General features: G+C 42.1%; 1 long non-coding RNA gene across 2 annotated transcripts in view; it reads left to right on the top strand.

Moving 5' to 3' along the window:
* The window catches only part of LOC308094653, a 55,415-nt gene extending 40,722 nt beyond the window's left edge, over positions 1–14,693 (top strand). For both annotated transcript variants that reach the window (XR_013933973.1, XR_013933974.1), the window contains exons 3-4: positions 9,685–9,828; positions 12,742–14,693. This is a non-coding gene — a long non-coding RNA (uncharacterized lncRNA). The remainder of the gene's footprint in view (positions 1–9,684; positions 9,829–12,741) is intronic.
* Positions 14,694–25,578: the final 10,885 nt, after the last annotated feature.

Raw genomic sequence — 25,578 nt, 5'->3', positions numbered from 1 at the left:
TAAAACAAATAAGAGTATCGAATAAACAAGATCCAATAAAACAAGAGCTCGTACAACTAGTTAACAACAAGTAGGCAAGGCAAAGAGGAAGGGTAGCGTTTCCTGAAGAGGTGGGTTTTCAGCCTGCGGCGAATACATGTACTAGGCAATAGGCCTACATGTGCATTAGGACTGCATGATACTGATGAAATCAGTTTTATATTTGATTAAGTAATACAACTTATCTACATAATAACGTTATTGATAATGGCATTCCAATATTTCAATGACTCCTAAAAAGCAGATTTATTGTTGAATAACTTGATGATATGGAGGCTAGTGGGAAATTGCCGCGTTCAAGCGAACCGGCATACGCAGAAACTACAAGTGCAAAAATGCTGTGCGCAAAAGCGTGCGAGTGTGGTACTCAAAACAGTCTGTTACTGTTACTTTGGCATCTCTCTAAAACCCATAATGGCTATTCTCAAATACAACAAGAAGTTGTGCTTTTCTTTAACCCTGAAGCCAGCCATCCATGCTGGCATTCATGTCATGGAGTTCTGTGCTGTGACGGCGTGTCAGATACATATCTCCTTTTCAGCTGCCGTTCCATCTGAACCAAGGTTTCATGTAATCAATTCCCAATAGATCCCCAAACCCGTTGTTTTGGGGAGCGCTGGTTTCGCAGTAGTAATATATGAGACAATAGCAAGCTGGAGAACATTGTTCCTGACTCGCCCAAAAGTTTATATTGGGCGACTTCAACGGATGTTCGCTTAAGCGACACTGCCCAATTTCTATCAGTACATCACTTGCCCCACAAGACGGGAATGCTTTGGCTCATTTTCCTTCTTATATTGATCCCAATTGACTGGCCATGGGGTCTATTTGCAGAATTGCCCCTGTCGTCCACTTTCCATCCAGTGCCCATCATGGAGTCGGCATAATGAATAGCAGGTTTAGCGGCCGCAAAATATCGTTTGGGGACAGTCACAGTGCTACCAGAGTAGCCTACCAGAGAAGGCACAACCATTGCATTGCAATGACCTGATCTCACTGTCATTGTTGTCACTCAAAGACTCAGAAACCATATACGTATATATGGTTCTGTGCATACCTTTTTGCTCTAGGGTGCATAGCACAAGCTCATGTCACCCCTCTGGACGGTACTATTATTATCCTATGTAGGTAAGCATCCAGTAACAATCGCTTGGGGAGGAGCTTCACCCTGCTATTTACAGACACAGCTAGGCCTGTCACAATTGTTACATGATCGTCTAATCGCATTTATTTGAGATAATCTCGAATTATTTTGTCATCGTTTCCATGTGGAATAAAATTCACACATAAAACAATAATAGCTGATCTACAAGTGACACGTTGTAAGGTTGTAGATCAGCTATTTATGCTATTTGTATCTAAATGTCAGTAATGTATATTTCAGTTATTTGAAATTAGTAATCGTGACAGCCCTAGACACAGCCACGCCCCTGATCAAACCCCTCACATGACCCTGTATTAGTGATGTGATTGGTTGTTCTGGCCCCACAGACAAACATCCTTTGGTCTCCCTTTGGACCTCCGGTCCACCAGGGGACGAGGCAACAACGTGCAAGCAGTGAGGCAGACTCTGCATGCTGAGATGTTAAGCCTGGTTTGTAATGTGTATAATTAGTGTTGAATTAGTGTAACTGGTTGCATCTTTGTGTTGCAATCAGCTGCAGCTGTTGAGGCTGGGCACGGACGGACGGACGGACGGACGGACGGACGGACGGACGGACGGACAAACACACACGGTCAAAACTAGGAGTGGTTGGCACCACTCAAAAGTACCAGAAGGACTTCGGAGTTCATTCAGTGGACTCCGAAGTCCTTCTGGTACCGAAGTCTCTCTGGTCCTTCTGGTACAAAAACGAGCACACCGAGTGGTGTGCTCGTTTTTGTTTCTACCGCTTTATTTTTCTCCCAAATGAAGTCAGCGTGGGTCGGATTCTGCAGCTAGCGTTATCTCCTTATACATCTATGATGACGACTGCCCAACCAATCACCCGTGGACTGATTGCAATTGATTGAAGATTGGAACGCGAGATTATTTCGGATAAACTATCTTATCTTATATATATATATATATATATATATATATATATATACACACACACACTACTACACTACTATAATTGACAAAAGCTCCGAAAGTTTGTCCGGGATTCGCAAGCACAGGATCACTCCACATGCCTCCAAGTCCCGCCAGAGACTGTTGATCAGAGCTATGGCTATGATTTAGGCATCTTACCCCACCTCGATCAGTGATCAGACTGTCGGCTTGATTGATTCTGTGATTTGCCTATCAGACCCTCAGCCTGATCTGGCAGGTTGCCATAGCAACCAGATACAGGAAGTCTGACCTCTTTATCACATGACCGAGGTTGGTTGGAGCGAGGTTCATTGGAGCGACTGATATCTCAATACAAGGCTCTTCCGCAGGGCTACTTGACTACTGGCCAATCACAGTGCGTTGACTACTGGCCAATCACAGCGCGTCTAACTGACTAGTTGCTGCGCGGCTGCCTCTTAAGAAAAGACCCGCCCCACCTACCTCTGATTGGCCTACCGAACGCCCCCTTCTGTGACGCACACGGAGGTTTCCAGCTTGCCCTGCTGAAGCGGAAGGAAGTGGAAGCACGGCCAAGATACGCACGCCTCAGAGCCGAAGGAGGCGTCTACCTTTATATGTCTATAGTTGGGAGGTTGGGATTAGAGGTTAGGGCCGCAAAGCAAAGTGGGGAGGGAGGAGAGGAGCCGAGAGGAGAGGCCAGAGGGGCCGGACTTCGCATGACGTTTGTGCAGAGTGACTAGGCCAGTGCTGTCTGGACCAACCTCAGATCGGGCCTAGATGATCATGATAAGATGAATTGCACCACTATTTGCACTGTTTTTTTAGACTATGATGTGCTTATTTATTATATTTGATATTTGTCTTAGGTAATGTGGTAGGATATATGTAGGATTATAGGATGGACTGTATGTTTTCTCTGTATTTGTATTTGTCTTCTTTTTAAATGCTGACCCTGGGAGCTGAGCTCCAAAATTTCCTATGCACTTGTGCAAATGGCAAATAAAGTCTATTCTATTCTATTCTATTCTATTCTATTCTAGATGTGAGGGCCGCAAAGCGGCTCTGACATCTAGTTTAAAGGGATTGTAGGCAAGTTCAGAGATAAAAAAAAGAAAACTGTTGTCAAACACCGCACCTCCACTCCCCATCAGCAGTTCATTTCCCCGACCACCAGGGGGTGACGCAGGGGGGACTTCTAAACGGGCCATGCCGAAAATAGGTTGCTTTATTCGGATAGAATGCATGTCACTGCCCGCCCCCTGCCGGTTCTCTGAATTTTTATTTTTAAATATGCTCTTTCATGATAAATTGACTACATATATGAAGTTAAACAACTAAATTCTATCCAAACGATATCTTAAAAGTAAATTCCGTGCCTCAAAAAAGAAGTTTGAGAGCGTTTTAAAACCGAAAGTAAGAAGTATAAACTGCCTATACAGAAAACAATGGCGGCTCGTTCCATTTTTGTCGGCTGCACTCGGCCCCATTCGGTTTCACCCGAACAGTTCACACGGGCAAGGACGCGCACATGCGTGCGTTTCATTTACGTCCCGGATAACCGGATGTCAAAACATAAATAGTAGGGAAAATACGGATTTCAGAAAGAGGACACTGTTTCAATGCAGGAAAACACCCCAGCATCATTATATAGTGGCTGATAGAGGGGAAAAAATGCAATATATATATATAAATATTCTTAAAATTTAGGCTTAATGTTGCCTACAATCCCTTTAATTAATTTGGAGGGGAGACAAAAAAAAACTTTCAGGTGGTCCCATTGATGGGTATTGACTGCCACACCTACACTACCATTGAGATCGATCTACTTCAATGTATGGTCATACCGAAAAAAGCAGATCTACAAGCTCTCTACAAGCTCACAATGCATTGCAGCCACGAGTGTTGTTTATCTGTTTTCAGCGTGCGGCACAATCATAAATGAAGCATTATGGTTACCCCATTGCTCCTCACTTCCTGTAAGCATGCAGTAGCAGCCTGATTTGGTTATAGTAGCCTACAGCGTGGACTGGAAAGCTCTGCGAGATCATTATGGATCATACACGTTTCACAAATGCTGGTGTGTCTCAAGAATATATAACTAACCTACTGAAACTATTGTCACACAGTAGAATGTTTGTCTCCGATGTGGATACTCTGGTGTGTCCTCAGATGACTTAACTGACTGAAACTCTTGTTACACTGTTTACAGTAGAAAGTTTCTTCTCCTGTGTGTATACGTAAATGTGTCTTCAGAGTGTCTAACCTACTGAAACTCTTCTCACACCGTTTACAGTAGAAAGGTTCTTCTCCGGTGTGGATACGCTGGTGTATGTTCAGACTGCCTGAGCAACTGAAACTCTTGTCACACTGTTCACAGTGGAAAGGTGTTTCTCCATTGCGGATAAGATCATGAATCTTCAGGTAACTTCATTTACTGAAACTTGTCACACTGTCGTTCCAGGAGTGGCGGTTCATGTTCAGAGCTGGTCTTATACATGAACTGTGATGGCGACGTCGTTGTAGGTTCTGTTGAGGCTGGAATGTCCCCTCTGTCTATCTCCCTGTATTCTCTGTCTATCAAAGTTCTCTATCCCTTTCTCTTACAACAGTATACATGAACACACCCTCTTCTGGTCTTAGTGGAAGCAGAGGAGTCTAAAGTAACTTCACACCTCATATATGCTGAGCAGAGTTCTGGTCTGACCTCACTCACAACACAATCGGTTGCCATGCATGCCTAGCAACACCGATGTGTGCAGGCTGCTGCCCCTCCATATTTGGGCAAGAGTGACGTTATCAATATAACATCATAACCATGACGGCAGAGATCCACATGGAAGGCACGCCATGTTTTTTTTTTCCATTTTCATTTGTTTATCATTTACTAATTAGTTTAGTAAATGGCAGTTTAAGTTAAGTCTACGGTACAACTGTCAGGCACACGTGTAAAGGACTCAGAGAAAAAACAGGTTGTATTCACAAAACGTCCGAACAGGCAAGCAGGCAAAATCTAAACTGTGGTAAGCAAGGGGGAAGTCAGCGAAGGCAGAGGTACCGGCAATGGCTGGGCAAAAAAAGGAGTCTAGAAAACAAAACAGAGATCAGTAAGGGCAAAAAACTTGACTTTGAAACTTGGCTTTGAACAATGCTTGAAAGCTTGGAAACACAAAACAATATGGCAAGGGACTGGAGAGAGACTGAGGCTTAAAGGAGCATTTCACCCCTGGAAGAAGTTTTCGGTCTTTTAATGAAGTTTAGGACTCAAGAAACAAGATCCTGTTTTTTTTTGTGTGTAAAATCTGTGTTTTTAGATATCTAGTAATCTTCGCGTAATCTTCGTGACGTTATTTACGTCACGAGAGCTAGGTCTCATTCCTTTCCGCACTACATGTCTCGGCGCGTCTCAGTCAGACCAGCTCCAAAGACAGCCCCTGTAACACTTTGTTCAACCTTCTTTCCCCATTCGGCCACTCCCATTAGCTGCGGCCAGCGGGCAACCCCCCTTGCAGAGTGAGGCATTACTTTACCTGAGTTATCTTCTGATAGTTGTACTTGAATGTTGACATGAAATAATAATCCTGTGTAGTGTTTCATAAGCGCAAGCGTGAAAGAATCCAAATACAACGTGGAGCGACGCGACGGTAAACAAACACTGTGAAAGGCTAGGATCATAATATCAAGGATTCGACAGTTATGTCGCTACTACACGGAAGTAGAACGGCTAAAGATACCAAGGATTTGTCAGTGATGTGACATCACTAACGAATCCTTGAACATGAAGGATGAGATGGACGCTTTTGACTTCCAGTGTTGCCAGATATTGTGAAAGAAATAAGAAACCAGGTCTATGAAAACAAGCCCAAAAGAAGATAACTAAGCCAAGAGCACTTTAAACCTAGACATGGGATATTATATATTTGAAAAATGCTGATCTACAAGCTCACAACACGTTGCGATGTTACCCATTGTGAGCTTGTAGATCTGCTATTTTCCAAAAAATCTTGAGGGGAAAAAAGTGAACACATATTTGGCACAAATTATAATTTCAGATGGGGGTCCGTGGAAAAATACATGAACATGTTTGAGAACTACTGGTTTAAACAACAATCAAAACATTTGGAAGGATACAAGCCCAAATATCAACTACATTTTAGAAAGAAGCCGCTTATAATAAGCAGACATGGCAACACTGAACACTGGCACACATGTTGTGTGTTGTCATTGAAGATCACACCCACAGGCAGCCTCCACTCCCCCACAAGGAGGTGCAGTGCACCAAAGCATTATGGTCATTGTAGTATTGCAGCGTTCCAGTCAAATCCTAGTCAAACACACATATTTCATTATTTTTCTGGCCATAGGGTGCAAATTTTAAATTGTTCTACTGTTATCTACTACAAATACTATTAACATTGAGTGATTGCAGTTTCTTCCAGGGGTGAAATGCTCCTTTAAGTACTGTAGGCATGATTGCAGGTGAGTGAATGCAGGTGGTCACACTGGCAGGCACCAGATCCAGACACACCCACATCTAGGTCAGACTGTGACAGTACCCCTCCTCTTACGGACGCCTCCTGGCGTCCCATCCAAGGCACCGGGAACTGGAGTTATGGCTGTTTAAAGCCCAGCCAATAGAAACACTGAGGAGGCAGAGCAATGGCACCCTGGTGTGGCCATAGAGCACCGAAGTCTGACGTAATTTACACATCCTTGGTTTGTCTACCTGGTTCGTGGTTTTCCACCCCCATTCTGAATCCCATAGACCAGGGGTGTCAAACTCATTTTGGTGTCCGGGCAAGATTGGTCAAATGGTGACTTGAGGTGGGCAGACTGGGCACGCAGACACGGAGACACGCATGCACGCTCATGCACATTCAGTTATACATCATTGTTTTTCAGTCTGTTGTCTCAGTCACTGCTATAACTACAGCATATCACTTTAAAAAATGTTATGAAGATTATATACAAATTTATTATTAATTAATTAATTGCACGTCCCACTGGAAGGAGACCCCGGGGCAGACCAAGGACCAGATGGGGGGATTACATCTCCACACTGGCCTGGGAATGCCTCGGGATCTGTTGCCCCCGCGACCCGCTCCGGATAAGCGTTTGAAGAATCGATGGATGGATTATAAAAAAATGATAAATATTTTCAGTAAATAGCTACAGTACACAACATTATTTATTTTTTAGGCCTACTATCAGCAATGCAACTCAGACAATGAACTCAGTTCAGTCGTTTTTATTGAACAATAACGAAAATTCAGAAAATGTCAATGAATCAAAATAATGACACTATTTTTTAGAATAGAAAAGAAATAACCCTAACAGTAAAAGCTCAGGTCAAAACAACATCATTTTATTTTATTTATTTTTTTACAAAAAAATGATGTACCTGACATCTCTTTGCTTTAACTGACCTGTCAACATCAGGGACCAGGTTCTGAGCAGTAGTAACTTTCATAATGTAATAATTACTATAAAATCTCCATGTCTCTTCAGCTCTTTATAAACAAAAAATGCATATTTATTTTTTCTATTCTTTTGTCTTTGTTTTAGCCAAAATTTATCACTTGCACTACATTTTAAGTGACCTTTTTACTTTTGGAAAATAATATTGAAGAAACTGTTAACTGGTTAATGTGTGTACTGTCACTTTAAAAGCGCAATTTATACTTCATCGTACAACAGTGTCACGCACCAAACATGGCCGATCTCCAAGCTCACACCGTGTCTGTTCGCACCACGTTGTGAGCTTGTAGATCAGCCATTTTCGGCAACGATAGACTGAGAAGACAGCGCACATTGAATATGTCACACTAGGCGACACTAGTCATTCATTCGTGTTTTTAAGAGTTTCCTAAACAGATTATTATCATTTGGATTATTAAAATTGTCAACGGAGACAGAGGACGAGTGAAACTTTTGAGCGTTTCACTCGTAACGGCCGTTATTCCACCGCACATGTAAACACAACGACGCAACCACCCGTACAAATGGAACCAAATGGACCCTTACGGTCCCCTTAAAGAAGCGATGTTACGATGTGAGCCAATAAAATTCCTCGTCCTTGTTTCCCTGGGCAGCGCTGGTTAGCAGGGATCTATACACTTTTAGACTGACATGTTTGTGCCAGCGTGGGTGATTAGATGTATTTCTTGATCTCCTCTTGTCTTGATTGTTTAGACATGACTTGGCCATTGTTCTCACAAAACAAGTTTGGCCACTATTAGACCTTCACAGTCAGAGGCAAGGGGGGTTGGGGGGATAACTGCCTGCCGGCTCCGCCGTTTTTTTTGTCTTTTTTTTCTCTCTCGTTTTTTTTCCATTAGAGCTAGTATGAAAAGGTGTTTTTTCAAATCACTTCGCGGGCCGCAATGGACCTTTCCGCGGGCCGCAAAATGCCCGCGGGCCGCGAGTTTGACAAGCCTGCCATAGACGTATTTAATATAAGAACTGTGTTCCAAAAATAAACAAATGACCCCGGCGGTTTTACTCTTATGGATATGAAGCATCAACTGACGGTGAGAAAACGATAATGTTACTTCCGCTGAATTAGTTAAATTTTCGCCAGAAACAGACTGTATCAAATATAAGTGACTGACTATCATAAACGATACAGAACCTCCTCCCTGACAATATCGCCGAGACGGTTTGTTTATTTTTGGACCACAATTCTTATATGAGACGATTCTATGATGACCCAATGTTATTCTCCATAGCGAAATTACTTTACGAACCTGGGGATGAGCGAGTGACGTCAGGACTTCTGTACACTATTGTGTTGGCAGACATCTGACCAGTGTTGGTAGCAAGTTTGGTGCGGATCGGAGCAACGGTGGACCTCGCAGGTCCGCATATTACATGTGTGTGTGCGCTAGAGCCCTGCACGGGCCGAATATGTGGGCCCTAGCCCGGCCCGTGGTATTTCAGCCCGGCCCGGCCCGTGGCCCGTAGGTGCGCAATTTTACAGCCCGAGTCCGTCCGAAGCCCAAGACCTCTTTATTTATTTATTATTATTATTTAATTATTTTCGAGCGTGAACTGGTGCGCGCAGCGCATCGCAGCCAGCGCAGCAGTTACCAGAGTGAAATAATCTGCGCAAAATGTTCGATGAGCCCGAGCCCGGCCCTAGGCCCGATGTTCAAATACAGAATACTAGCCCGGCCCGGTTTGGCGGGCCGGGCCGCGCCCTGGGCGGCCACGTGTGCAGCGCTGGCTTGTGTGTGTGTGCATGGTGCGCCTCGCAGGTCTGTGTGTGTGTGTGTGTGTGTGTGTGTGTGTGTGCTGAGGCAGCGTGTGTGTGTGTGTGTTTGTGTTTGTGTGCATGTCTTTAAGTGGCGCATGTGTTGCACGTTTGTGTTGAATTAGTGTAACTGGTTGCATCTTTGTGTTGCAATCAGCTGCAGCTGTTGAGGCCGGGCTCGGACGGACGGACGGACATACAAACACACACTGTCAAAACTAGGAGTGGTTGTCACCACTCAAAAGCACATTTTACAAAAGCCCTTTACATTTTCATCCACAACTCTTTGTCACATCATAGCTCTTATTATTGAAGCTCTTATTCTATTCCTTCATTCCAGACCAGTCTGTGGAGTCCAGCCTGCAGGTGAAGATGACTTCTCCAGAAGCATCCAGAACTGTTTCTATTAAACAGGAACCTGAAGACCACATGGACACCAGGACTCTATCTATTAAACAGGAACCTGAAGACCACCTGGAGCTCAGTAAGTTTTGTGCTCTCCCTTTATTTACTTTGGATCCAGGGCCTGAATTTCGGTGCATGGAAATTGTGCAGGAATTGTGCACAATAAAATGTAGCACTTATAATGCGGGAGATTCCCGTACACGTTTACAGCAATGTTGTTAATGATCAGCCAACTTGATATGAACCGACTGGAAGTCGCGCTTGCATGCACTCTCTAAGGCTACATGCACGAGCCCCCTCCCTCTCCCCACCGCTGGCTATGCTTGTCGTACGGCGGTTTTGCGCTACTCACTCACCGAAAATAACAATAACATCGTTAAGCTTGCAACACGCCGTGCACTTGTAGACACTGGGGATGATGACGGTTATTTGGTTAGTTGGTTGGTCCCAAAAATGCTTATTTCTGCATAATAATAAATGCATGTTCCACATATTTTAAACACACTCGAGGAGGCACAAGAGGCTACTTTAAACCTCAATACCTTCAAACCTGTCTAACTATTTCTCCAAAGTGAGTGACACCCACAGCCACACCACTAGGGGGAGATCTGGTACCACCCACATTTAGAACAAACATTATTATTCTACTCTGGCACCAAAATGTGGAATGCCCTGTTGCTTTCAAAATTGGCCATGAAATGTTATATGCTTTAAAATTGCTGTTTTACCTCTGTTGGGCTGAATGACATTGATGAAGCACAAAATCCGGACGCAGGTGATTCAAGTGTTTCAAAATGTTCTGGGTACAATATATTGCCCATTTATTTATAGATTTTCAGGCCGTTCAAACCTAGTCCTACCGCTTATTCCCAAATAGTAGCTATTCGTTTTTGCACTGGCCTGCACCGGGTCATTATTTGTGACATTCAGCCCTGACTTCACTGACTGAAGTAGGGGTCACATGAATCACATGAGCATTCACAGATTAGAGATTGTATGCATTTTTATTTCCATTAAATGAAATGTGATTGGACTTGCACTAATAATGGCTTTAGTTGATTTTTCACTATTTAAAATATAGTATTTCTCAATTATTAATAATATAACTTGTAGATTGGCTTTTTTCACTATTCTAAATCATTTTGGCTTTTTTTTATTTAAAAAATTAACAGTTTTGGACACAGGCCTACAAGGTTTCCACCTAACAGCGACAATATATAGCCTATGGTCCTGTTTAAAGTATATCGGTCAGTTTTAGCAGATTCCATTCCAATTGGCTACTATGACTGCCTATGAATTTCATGGGCCTGGGTAGGCAACTTGGCCTGGCGGGGGTCTATCCTGTTGCTCACAGCAGCACAACAGGTGAACGCAATTAACTTAATTGTGTCTGTTGCCGTTGCGCACTGAAAACGCGCTCAGACAATGTCAAACTGTCACAGTCTAGCTGCTGAAATAAACGTTGGATTTTTTGTTTTGTTTGTCAACATTGTTGACAAACGAACAAAAGGATTATTTATTTCTTGTCCATCAGAGTGGTGAGGTCAAAGCTTTGCTCTACTTTTGTATCATATTGATGGCGCGTATGTTGCGCTGATAAGAGCAATGGTCAACGAAGTATGGCCATTTGAGGTGTTAAACACTGCTATAATACTGCTGCCGACCAGCGATGCACTTGCAGCACCCAGGTCCGCTGTCATACCTGTGCAACCTTGTGTTCGGGAGGTAGGGGTCTACGACCACTTCCTGGTAAAATTGGAAGTGAACAGATCCATCTCCGGGTTGCACCATTTAACTCCACACCCCTCCGAGTGTGTGTGGGTGAAGTTTCAAGGCAATCCGAAAAAGACAAAAAAAACAGAAGTAGGAAGGAAAGTGGTCATTTTTAAATGAAATTGGAAGTCTTGTGGGACCACCCACCATGTTTGGAGCCGGGAAGCATTTTGGGAACTGGAGTTATGGCTGTTTAAAGCCCAGCCAATAGAAACACAGAGGGGGCGGGGCATCAGATTGACAAATGACAGCCTGCCCCTATTGGCTGTCTAAAGGGGGGCGCATGCTACCATTTTCGGCGGTCACCTTATCACCTTATCACCGCGGTGGTGATAGAGAGAGCTCTCTCTATCATAGAGAGCGCTCTCTCTAAGGTGTCACCCTATCACCTAAAGGGTGATAGGGTGACCACCTCATTTGGTAGCATGCGGGTCCCTTAAGAGTAGCCACCAAGTTTGGGGCCTTTGGCATGCTGGGAACTGGAGGTTGAATGCATACAGGGGGTTGTCTGTAATGAATAGTGTGAGTCAATGAAATATGCAACATGATGCATTTTGGGATGGTTATGTGGGTAAACATGCATTCATAATAATAATCATCATCTGAGTTTGCTGCTTGGAGCATACACACACACACACACACACACACACACACTCATTACTGAGAAGATAATCTTGTGATATTGTCCTCAAGAGTGTGATGCAGTTTCAACATTGGTTAGGATTGTTAAACTGCTGTAGTCGGTGGCAGGCTTAACCCTTTAAGACCGGGAAAGCATAATTGGTGTAATTTTAAGATTTTCTTAGGCTATTTTTTTTTTAATTGTGAAAAGTTGTGCAAATCTTGGAATATATATTTCTTAAAGTGAACATTTGTGAAATATGTAGTGGTGCCGCGCTATGAGCTTGTATATCTGCTATTTTTGAATAGCCAAAGCAATCTAAAATGACAGATGCGTTCCCGGATTGAATGGGTTAAGGGAAGAGATCAATTCAAGATACAGTGATGATTGTGTACATTATCATGATAAACTGTACAAAACATATTCAGTCTTGACGATACAAACCTGAGACACTGTTTAATTTCAACCATCATGAATGTGTGTTGGGAAATGAGCTTTCTGCCGAAAACAATTAGCTACAAACCAGAGGAAACACTGCAAGGAAAAACATAAAGTTTGTACATTTAAAGGAGTTATCTCATTTTATATTTTCCCTAGATGTCCTGCGCCCCCCGTTGTGTAAAGAGGAGGATTCCCCTGAACAGCAGGAAAAGAGCTACAATCTGGTACAAGAGGAACCGGAGCCTCCGCAGATTAAAGAGGAACAAGAGGACCTACTTCTAAGACCAGGGGAGGGGTTGAAAAGTGAAGGCGATGGTGAAAAAATAGATGCAGCGCATGATGCCAGCACCTCGACTAAACGCATGAAAACACAAGCTGTTGTAGAGGGATGTGGAACGTCACAACAAACCAGTGATGGCCAGCTCCTCTCTTCACACTGTTCTGAATCTGACACTGAAGACAGTGATGACTGGGAGGAGACCAGGGAAGATCAGTCGGCTTTAGACACACTGAAATCACCCAAGACACAAAGCGTGGAAGGAAAAAGATTTTCTTTGAGCAACAAGCTGTCACGGGGCCCAAAATCATCAAAACAAGCTCACACTCTGAGGAGTCGCACAGGGAAGAAAAAGTTTAGTTGTACAGAGTGTGGCAAAATGTGTAATTTAAAGGCAGATATGAGGACACATGCAATGATTCACACAGGAGAAAAGCCCTTTACGTGTACCGTTTGTGGCAAAGCCTGTAGACAAAAGGGGCATCTTAAAACACACATGCTGACTCACACAGGGGAGATGCCCTTTACCTGTACAGTTTGCAGCAAAGCCTTTGCTCACGCAGCTACTCTAAAATACCATATGATGACTCATACAGGGGAAATGCCATTTTCTTGTGCAATTTGTGGCAAAGGCTGTCGTGAAAAGAGTAGTCTAACAATACACATGAGGACTCACACAGGGGAAAAGCCCTTTGCTTGTACAGTTTGCAGCAAAGGCTTTGCTCAAATACCTCATCTAAAATCACACATGAGGACTCATACAGGGGAAAAACCCTTTTCTTGTACCATTTGTGGCAAAGGCTGTAGTCATACGGGTGAACTAAAAACACACATGAGATATCACACTGGGGAAAGGCCCTTTATTTGTAAAGTTTGTAGTAAAGGGTTTCATGAAATTGGTCATCTAAAATCACACATGAGGACTCACACAGGGGAAAAGCCTTTTACTTGTAAAGTGTGTGGTAAAGGATGTCGTGAAATGGGTACTTTAAAGACACACATGAGGACTCATACAGAGGAAAGGCCTTTTACTTGTAAAGTTTGTGGTAAAGGATGTCGTGAAAAGAGTAGTTTAAAGACACACATGCTGACTCATACAGGAGAAAAGCCCTATACGTGTGCACTTTGTAACAAAGGCTTTAGGCACACGGGTACTCTAAAAATACACATGAGGACTCATACGGGGGAGAAGCCCTTTACTTGTAAAGTTTGTGGAAAGCGCTTTGGTCAAGCGTGTCATGTAAGAACACACATGAGGACTCATATAAGGGCAAAAAACATGTAGTTACATTTTGTGGCAAAGGCTTTGATCAAAATGCTAACCTGAACATGCAAGGATTGATACAGGGTAAGCTGTTGATCTGTTTTCCTTTCCTTTTTTGTTGTTTTGCTCGATTTGAACATTCACAGAGACAATGCTTGATGACAAAGACTGATATTGAAAGCTAAAACCTTCATACTAGATGGCCTATAGGACACATTCCAGAAATCCAACACTCTTATCAACAACACCAGTCCAGTTGGAAATGCCTTCCAGATGTCACCTGACCTTAGCTGACCTCTAGGGTCTTATTGGTGTAACTATGTATTCCCCTTCTTTCCTTAATACATTAACTAAGGAGAAGGAATGCCTGGACCCTCATTCTTTCCTCAATAATGGCAACAGTCCCACAGATTATGCACTTTACCACAACTTTCATGTGCTTTTTTCTCTGCAAACTTCTAAATAAGGTATTCAGTCAAACAAACAAACAAGCTTACAACGCATCAGAACAATAGCAACTGGTTTGGTGAAGGAATAACTGCTGGTTATACTGTGTTTATAGATGTGATTGCACGCCACAGCATCTTATTTTATTTTGTATCTGTTGTGTGTTGTGTGAAATAGCATTATACAAGGTTTGTTATTGTCTTTCAAACGGTCTTTCCTGTGATTGGAATTACCAGGCACACACAGTACTGTAATAAAACACATACCACAAACCACCTTTCATACTTTGAATATTTATTGCAAGGTAAATTGGTGCCAGCCCGTGCAGAGATTTAAAAACATAACAGAACCTTGAAGTTTTTTTTGTTTTTTTAAATGATAGGGATTCAATGAAGTGCAGCTAAAACTGGAAAGTAATTAAGTACATTTTCTTAAGTACTGTACTTTACTTGAGTATTTCCAATACTTTTATTTCTACACCACTACATCTCAGAGGCAAATATTGTACTTTTACTCCACTACAATTATTTGAAACCTCTAGGTAATAGTTACTTTTCAGATATACATTATTATATTATAAAACATACATTAACCACTTTAGCCCTATTTTATACATGTGACCTACTGCTTGCAGATCGGCTATTTTCAAACATTTTAGTACTTTTACTTTTTGTGCTTTAAGTACATTTTTATTCCAATACTTTTGTACTTTTACTCAAGTATTTGTTTTATGCTGGACTTTCACTTGGAACAGTATTTCTATATTGCAGTATTGGTACTTTTACTTAAGTAAAGAAGTCGAGCAGCTGCATTTTGTACCAGCTGGAGGCGCCTGATAGATGATCGTTCAATGAAGAGAATTACAATAATCAAATCTAGAAGAAATAAAGGTGTGGATGGCCATTTCTTCTTTTTTTTTTCAACAATATGTTTATTGATTTTTCCTTTTTTTTCACAACAATTCAAAATTACATTACATACATAACAGAAAACAAAATGGACAAGTAGGCCTACAGTTAAACATTACAAGACGATCAATGAAAAAAAAAAACACAATGACATCAGCACTACTCCTCTCCAGATTCTTCCATTAAATGTGACAGATTATTGTTTTCCATGTACTGTATAAAACGACCCCACACCTCCTGAAACATTTCCTGTTTGTCCCTAAGAATATATGTGATTTTTTCCAGAGGAAGGCATAAAGACAGTTCCCTGAACCACTGTGCAATGCTTGGTCTGTCCGGCCTCTTCCAGGTCAATGCTATTACTCTTTTAGCTTGTAAAAGACAATTATCTATAAATATTCTCTCATTGCGCTTTATTCTGTGTCTAACTGGATAGAGGCCTAGCAGAAAGAATTTAGACGGGGGTAATAACAAGCTTCCTAGGTGTTACAGTGCACTGGATCAACAGCACCACTTTGGAGCGACACAAGGCAGCTTTAGCATGTAAAAGAATTACAGGCAGACACACATTTGATGTCATTGGATCAGATATAGAGAACGTCCATTCGTCGTATGGACTTGTTGACAAAGTTGTAGCCACTGTGACAGACAATGCATCAAATTTCGGCAAAGCGTTTAGAATATACCAGCAGGCTGTCGCAGAATCAGATTCTGATTCAGATTCAGATCTGGACGAAAACCGTCCCGATGATGTCACTTTTACAGATGCCACAGATGTTCTCTCCGGCTCAAATGACTGTGAGACAGTCAGTGAGTGCTCCTACTTTTCGCATACAATTCATCTGATTTCCACTGGCAATGTTGTGAAATACTTAAAATCCAGTACAGAGACCAAGACTGTGTACATTCATTCATTCATTTGTTTATTTGGACAGGACAATGCATATTAATGAACGTCAAGACGTAAATACACCGGATTTAGCAAAGATGCTAGTTTTCATCCGCAGTCCTCACAAAGAAACAAACAGAGGGATACATTTGCAGGAATACATAACATTACCTTGGGAAACATTACATTGGGAGACAGTGAATACATTGGGGACATTATAGACAGACAAACATTAAATACATTAAAGAAAAAAAGGGGGAGGTAAGTTGGGGGGGGAGGAGGGAGGGGATGGGTAAAAAGCACTTCTCGATGCCATGCCTCCTTGTGAGGCATTGTATGGAGCGAGTGAAAAAAAACCGCCCTGGGTTGGAAGGGGGGGATGGGGGAGGGGGGCGGGAGTGGGGATAGGGGATACACGAACAGCATTGCAAAATGTACGGCGCTCTGGAATAAAGAAAAGTCGATCACCAGTGGCAGCAGAACATGTGGAGGAGGCCAGCCGCCGTAAGCTATTGGTGCCGTCATGTGTACATAAGAGCACATAGCTAGCTTTGAGAAATGGCTTTATTACAAGCACTGAAGTCCTTGGTCAATGAGCGACTATATGCAGGTGCTGAAGAGATATTTGGGACTGTTGGAATAATTCTAACAGAGTACGATGATGAAGCTTTAAGCTTGAAGCAAGAAATTGACTACAAACGCAGACTACTGGATATGATCTTAAAAACAAGTGACACAAGAAAAAAAACTATCCTCTGTCCAGGCTACAAAGGGCAACTAGAAGCCTGTTGTGAGGGATAGTGCAAAGATGTTGACACAATGTGAACTTTCCCATTCTTTGCAAATGTTGCATTCTTTCATTCGTTTAAATTTTACAACAAAACATACAAACATTGGTCTCTGGTCACCCACAACGTTTGGATAATATGATAGATTAAAACCCCATATAGATTCCATTAAATTGCACAATATACCAACCTTACCTTTGTATATTGTCAACAAATGACCTGCCAATTAATAGCTTTCCATCAGAATGATCAACTTATTATGATCACATAGGTTTTGAATACAGTAACACATTAACACAGTTACAGTACACACCCACCCACCCACCCACCCCCACACACACACACACACACACACACACACACACACACACACACACACATCCAGCACTCCTGCCTTAGAACACACAATTGTGAATAATATCTCTCCCACAGCTAAACAAATGAATGAACTCATAAAGTTCCAAAATTCCTTTACATTTATATTATTTATCATATCACCACATTGTGTTGCTCTATTTCATGGGTGTCAAACTCATTTTGGGGTGAGGGCCAGATTGGTCAAATGGTGACTTGATGGGGGCCGGAACCAGTTGCGGACGCACATGCGTGCTGTGCTCACACGCACTCAGACACTGCTACTAACTATGCATATCACTTTTTTTTTTAAATGTATTAAGAAGAATAGCTACTTTAATTATTGACATTAAAAACAAACAATGCAATTTGTAATAATAATAATAATAACAATAATAATAATAAATAATAATAATAAAAATAAACCATTTTAAGTAGAATAATTCGATTTGAAGTTAAACAATACCTGGTAATGTGTGTGGGTGGTTAAATAATTAGATTTATAGAACAACAGTGGTGTAAAGTAACTAATAACATTTACTCAAGTACTGTACCTAAGTAAAGATTTGAGGTATTTTTTACTTTACTAGAGTATTTCCAGTACTTTTACTTCTACTCCACTACACCTGAGTCACTGCTGTAACTACAGTATGTCAAATTCTTGGCCGAAACCAAATACCGAATATAGGAAACACTTGGCCGAATGGCTGAAAATGATTATTTAAAAAATATATATATACATTTTCTTAAATATTATTTTGTACCATTGCTGTCATGGCTATGCCTCTGTTGTAGAGCTACATGATTATGGCAACACTTATCATAACTATAATCCATAGATCAGTTATTTAAAGCATATTTTTAGAATTATTTATTTACTATTGTGTAGTAATATAATACAATATGTCTCAAAACCTTAGCATGCCATACAGTTGAAGTATTGCAAATTAAATAAATATGATTTCAAGAAATTAAAACTAACATTGAATAGCCTAACAAAAGGCAATATAATGTCTGCAGTTCAGGCCTGGAATTTCGTCATTTTAGGGGCAAGGCCACTTGGCCTTTGGTGTTGTAATTTTGTCTATTTTCACGATTTTAAATTGTTTTAAATAATAATAAAAAAGGAACATACAAGATTTCCAACGATAATATATAGCCAATATATGGTTCTGTATCAGTATATGAGTCAGTTTTTGCAGACTCATTTTTTGCAGGAATGCAGCCGCTCCAGATGAGAGACGCAACTGACATATACTTCTCCATACAACGGTGTTTTACCGGATTTGTGATGCTGTTGAAAAAGCGTTCTCTCAGGTAGAGTTGAATGGTGATGGTCCTCTGTATGTTAATGACCTTGGCTGTGGCTTCACGGCTTGGTCATTGTTCTCACATAACAAGTTTGTCCAGTATTCAACCCCCAGGCAGCCTCAGTAAGGAGCTGCTGGGCGCTGGCGTTTATTTCTGCCTTTTTTTTTCTCTCTCGTTTTTTTTCCATTAGAGGTAGTATTAAATGCCGTTTTCTCAAATCACCTTGCGGGCCAGATTTGACGAGGTCGCGGGACAGAAACGGCCCGCGAAACACCAGTTTGACATCGCTGCTCTATTTATTTGTATGCACACAAACGAGCAACAAACTACAAAACATTCAACAAAGATTCAACCAATAAATCAATAGAAAAACGGCTACATCAATAACACTAAAAAGACTTAAAGCCATTCGTGCAAACACCATAACTGCAACACTTTCATTGCTATATGACTTCCTTACCTGTATTTGTAGATTTACAAAAAAATAATTCTTCTTTTTAAGACATTTTTCAGAGTAGCATAATTTGCATTGGAATGCAGGCATTTTTTTTTACCTTTATTTAACCAGTAAAATCACATTGAGACCATTGTCTCTTTTACGAGTGTGCACTGGCCAAGAGAAGAGGCAAATAAATGTTACACAGCTCTGCCAGTAACAACAATACAGGACATAACAAAGACAAACATGACATCCGTAATACCAAAAACCTACTACCAATAGCACCAAATACAGAATATTAAAAGGCTAATAACAACAATACATCATAAAACTAATAAACTAATATAAAACTAAGATCCCAGCATCAAAGCAGGAGCAATGGCTGGAGAGTGTGCCCATGGCAATCCTCTTAAAAGACACTAGGGGGATCGGAGAAGCCAATTTTAATCTCGTCTGTAGATCGTTCCATGACCAGGGCCCAAAAAACGCACGTTTTTTTTTCCCTGCCTCAGATTTAGTATTGGGTACGACGTAGCACATCCAGGCATTTGATCTGAGGTTAAGCGAATTTTGGACAAGTTCAAATTTTGAACAAATGTACGAAGGGGAATTTCCAAGAATGGCTTTGTATATAAAAGTGTACCAATGTAGCAACCTGCGAGATGCTAAGGAGGACCACCCTACTAATAAGGAGTACAGAATACAATGATGTGTCCTGTAGGTGGAGCTGGTAATGAACCTCAATGCAGCATGATAAAGGGGATCAAGTCTGCCCAATATTGAGGAACAGGCGAATCGGTACACAATGTCGCCGTAGTCGAGTTGCGACATAAACAGGCCAGTGACCAGCCTTTTCCGTGAGGCGGAAGAAAAACAGGACTTCATTCTATAAAAGAAGCTCACTGTGAATTTTAACTTCTTAGCCAATGCTTCAATGTGGTGATTGAAGTTTAGCTTATTATCCAACCAAATTCCCAGATATGTATAAAGCACCACCCATTCGATGGTTACTCCATCCAAAGTGGTGATGTTTGGGGGATAATGTCAGTTCTATTTGGAGTAAATAGCATGGCCTTGGTTTTTTGGCCGTTTAGTAGTGTTCTGCCCTCGCTGAGCGTATAGCCACCTTTGCCGAGCTAGGCAGACAGCTAACATCAGATGAGTAAAAAGAAGGACCAGGAGGAGACTGATTTCAGTTTGAAGGCAAAGTCTTTGTTTTGGGTTTTGAATTCTCTTTTCCTTTGCTTCTTTTATTTATCTTTTACTTGTAGAACTGCAAAGACATGAAATGCACATGGAATGAATTTGTTACAAAGTGTTCTTAAAGTTTTCCACTGTAAATATTTTAACCTTTTAACATTGCTTTTAAAGTAACTTTACATGAATTAAGCAGCTTAACCTTTGTAATGGTAAGGAGGTAGCATGTACATACTGGAAACCACATGAAAAGTAGCTTAAACATAAAATTAAAGTGTACAAGAAAGTTGTGAATTTGCATAGAAAGTAATGTATAAATCCGTTTTTAAGGAATACATTAATAACACTGAATTCTAATTGGCATGAACTGAAAATGTTCCAAAAATAATAATAAGCAGATCACTCCCAAATATGTACAAATAAACACATGAGTGAAAAGAAATATACAGCATTGCTGCATCTAGGCATTAACATTAGCTCAGAGCTCAATAGCTTAAAAGCTAACATGACAGAGACTGCATTGCAGCCTAATGGTGAAAGCTAACAGGCTAAAAACATGGCGTTTTTGTCACAGAGAGAAAACACAGTTGAGCTCTAAAAAAGGTGTTGGCAATCATGCTTCATCATTAATGAGATAATAAAACACAAGAACAGTACTTACAGACATATATTTGACCAGACTTTTCAGCTAGAAATGAGAGCTGCACATAGCTTGTTGTGGTTCAAACAGGAAGTGAGTCAGAGGAAAAAATACTGGGGCAAGTATAAAATGACAACCATAGGGGGCGCTGTTTAGCAGAGCTCAAAGAGCAGAACACTCCCTGCCTGGTATGACACTGTTATGCCACTATTACATAGACACACAACATTTTAGGGGCCCCTTAAGAAAATCTAAGTGTCCTTTGACAGAAGAAGAACAACTTCTGAGATGGTCCTAAGAAAGACCTTGAGTACCTTGACTGAAGATTCTCACTTTGACCTTACGTGATATTTCATCAGCACTGGGGAAAGTCTTTTGGATTATTCCAACAGACCATTTGTTACGTTTGGCCTTAGTGGAGGCATCAGAAAAGACACATAGGTGCTTGTGTTGAGCTGAGATAAGGGATGCAGGGAAGTAGACTCTTGGGATGCTCTGCCCTTTAAGGTCTGAAAGAGATTCTTTCCATACTTCCCAGGGCCTTTCATTTTGATCATTGGTGAGATCTTCTGGAAGGAATGATGCCATGACTGTGGCACTATTGGAAGTGATTTTGTGGAGGCGCAGATTGGACACTGCTAGCATATCCCTTGTTCTTGTTAGCAGGTTGATTGCTTCTGCTTTTGTGGCGACTGATGCGAGGCCGTTGGCTGGCTTTTTATCTAGGTTGCGTCTCAGGGAGGTGAGTTGTTTTGAGTCTTGCGCATAGTTGTTGGGGAGACTACGGTGTGGGGTGCGAACAGGTAACGGCGCCACCCAGCTATTTGTCTCATCGATGAAGACCTCTTGATCCATGATAGCGAGGACGGCTTGATCTTCAATTGACTGGCCTGGCTTGTTGTCGTCAGGAGTCCGGTTGAAGACAGTGCTCCCAAGAGCTGAAGCCTCCTTGTCGCTCTGAAGAGATGGAGTTTGTGCTGGCGTGTCAACTCTATCCTTGACTTGGAAGTTGCTTGAACAGGGACTGAGAATAGAGGTCCGTCCATTGAGGAAAACGTTTGTTTTGTAAGTGCTCATGGTGCTAGTCTTGTGGGCCCTCTCCAGACAAACGTCCCCCACAATGATCCATCCCAGGTCAAGTCTTTGTGCAAAGGGATCGTTGTGTTTTCCATTGTATTGCTGCCGCACTTTATGAACTTCCAGGATATCTCTCCCTAAGAGGATCAGGATCTGGGCGTTAGGGTTGAGTGGAGGTATCTTGTCTGCCACAGGCCTCAGATGTTCAAGATGGCGTGCTACTTCTGGAGTGGGGATTTCTGTCCTGTCGTCTGGGATCATATCACACTCAACGAGTGTAGGTAGAGTGAGCCGTACCTGTCCATCCATAGACTTGACGACAAAATGTGTCGCTCTCCTTCCTGAAGTAGCCACAACGCCTGAGCAGGTCTTCAAGGTGTAGGGGACTGCACCTCCTCTTACGTCAAAGAGTTCAAAGAAGTCTGAACGTGCCAGTGATTGGTTACTTTGATCGTCTAAGACGGCATACATGGGGACTGCCTGTTCAGGATGTTCAGCTGGATACACTGTAACTAAGCATATTTTTGAGCACGACCTTCCACTTGTAGCTCCTGCACATACTTCAGTGCATTTTGAGGTAACCTCTGAAATCCCAGGAAGGTCTTGCTCCCCGCCTTGCTCCGCTGCTGTCTCTAAGCCAGCAGAGGTCCATGGTGCTGGGCCAGGATGTAGCGCCGCTAGGTGCTTGTCGCTGTTGCATTCTGTGCACTTGATGACAATTTTGCAATCCTTTGCCATGTGCCTGGTTGAAGAGCAGCACTTAAAGCAGATGTTTTTGTCCTTCAGGTAAGTTCTGCGCTCTTCCAGTGGTTTCAGTCTGAACTCACGGCACTTTTTCAGAGGGTGCGGCAGGTTGTGCACTGGGCAGAGCTTTCCTGGATCCTCAGGCGTTCTCTCTGGTGAACTCGAAGGGGTAGCTGCAACTTCAGCTGAGACCTCTGTCTTTCTTACTGATAGAGGTGTCTTGGGGGGATTCAGGGGCTTGTCTGCCTTGCAGTGGCTTTGTGTGTTGTGTGTGAAGATGAAGCTTGGATCGTTTTTAGTTTTAGCTTGGCTGCGAATGAACTCGGAGAAGAAGTGGAATGGGGGGAACGGGACGCGCCACTCTTCTTTGTACCTTGACCCCTGACTGACCCACTTCTCTTGTAGGCCGTATGGGAGTTTTTCAACAATTGGGTTAACTCCTCGTGATGTGTCAAGGATTACCAAGCCAGGTAACTGCCCTCCTGATTTCGCGAATTCGACTTCAAGCAGGAGGTCTCCAAGCTGCTGTAACAACTGGTTGTCTCTATTAGAGATCTTTGGGAAGTCTTCTAATCTCTTGAACAGAGCGTGTTCGATGACTTCTGGTGATCCATAACTTTCTTCGAGCCGCTGCCATACCATGTTAAGCCCTGCAGTTGTATTGTGGATATGCGCTGCTCGCATCCTTCTGGCGAGCTCTGTTGATTGAGGTCCGAGCCATTTTGTCAGGAGATCAAACTCCTCTCTTGAGTTCAGGTCCAGCTCTTTGACAACTGCAAGGAACGTTGATTGCCATGCCCAATAATTTTCAGGCCGGTCATCAAACTTGAGAAGGCCGGAGGTGACCATCTCCCGACGCATCAGGTACTTAGCTACATCTGGCATGGGTGACGTCTGACCGTAGGTGTTGAGATGTGTCCACTGCAGACTGTTGACTGGTTCAGCACGGCTTTTACTGGCTCCTGCAGTGTAAGGCGTGGCTGGATCGTTGTTACTGGCTCTCGCAGTGTTGTGCATGGCTGGATTATTGTTACTGGCTTTTGCAGTGTTGTGTATGGCTGGATTATTGTTATTAGCGGCTGCAGTACGGTGCACAGCTGGATCAGTGTTAGTAGGTTCAGGTCGTCGTGGTGGCGTCAACGACCCGGAGTCTATGGCTGATCCACTAGCACTTTCATGAGCGTGCTGAAGTACATATTCAGATGTTCTCTGGGCAGGTGGGAGTGGGGCGAACTGGAGATCAAGGTCACCTTGTGACCCTGAGACTTCGTTTTCCTCAGCTGCTTCAAACACAGCTGCCTCGGCTGAGGCTGCTGCTGCATTTTTTTCCAGTTTAAGAACATGCATCTTTGCTTGTAATTGAGCCTGTTCTATCATAATTTTAGCTTCCATTTCAGCGTAAGCGGCTTGTGTGCATGCTGCTTGTGCCTTTGCTCGTGCTCTGAGTGCAGCAGCGCTTACGGACGACGATTGGGTATATCTTGAAGCCCTGGAGCCTGAGTGCTGTGACCGCACCTCTGGCTTGTCGTCTGTGTGTTGCTGTTGCATCTTTGCACTGATGAGTGTGACACTGAAGACTGAAGAAAGAAGCTTGAATGCAGTATGCAGGTAAGTTGTTTTCTAGAAGATGAATCCGTCGTGATGATGTCTTTCTACTGTTCTGCCCTCGCTGAGCGTATAGCCACCTTTGCCGAGCTAGGCAGACAGCTAACATCAGATGAGTAAAAAGAAGGACCAGGAGGAGACTGATTTCAGTTTGAAGGCAAAGTCTTTGTTTTGGGTTTTGAATTCTCTTTTCCTTTGTTTCTTTTATTTATCTTTTACTTGTAGAACTGCAAAGACATGAAATGCACATGGAATGAATTTGTTACAAAGTGTTCTTAAAGTTTTCCACTGTAAATATTTTAACCTTTTAACATTGCTTTTAAAGTAACTTTACATGAATTAAGCAGCTTAACCTTTGTAATGGTAAGGAGGTAGCATGTACATACTGGAAACCACATGAAAAGTAGCTTAAACATAAAATTAAAGTGTACAAGAAAGTTGTGAATTTGCATAGAAAGTAATGTATAAATCCGTTTTTAAGGAATACATTAATAACACTGAATTCTAATTGGCATGAACTGAAAATGTTCCAAAAATAATAATAAGCAGATCACTCCCAAATATGTACAAATAAACACATGAGTGAAAAGAAATATACAGCATTGCTGCATCTAGGCATTAACATTAGCTCAGAGCTCAATAGCTTAAAAGCTAACATGACAGAGACTGCATTGCAGCCTAATGGTGAAAGCTAACAGGCTAAAAACATGGCGTTTTTGTCACAGAGAGAAAACACAGTTGAGCTCTAAAAAAGGTGTTGGCAATCATGCTTCATCATTAATGAGATAATAAAACACAAGAACAGTACTTACAGACATATATTTGACCAGACTTTTCAGCTAGAAATGAGAGCTGCACATAGCTTGTTGTGGTTCAAACAGGAAGTGAGTCAGAGGAAAAAATACTGGGGCAAGTATAAAAAGACAACCATAGGGGGCGCTGTTTAGCAGAGCTCAAAGAGCAGAACAAGTAGCAATTTGCTATTTACCAGTTCATGCTGCAGTGAGACAAAATCTGAGGCCAAGTTTGACACTGCTACATCAAAAGAAGGGG

This window comes from Gymnoscopelus braueri (assembly GCF_963280865.1).
Source record: "Gymnoscopelus braueri genome assembly, chromosome: 11".
Lineage (NCBI taxonomy): Eukaryota > Metazoa > Chordata > Actinopteri > Myctophiformes > Myctophidae > Gymnoscopelus > Gymnoscopelus braueri.
This window is presented reverse-complemented; position numbering and strand designations above follow the sequence as displayed.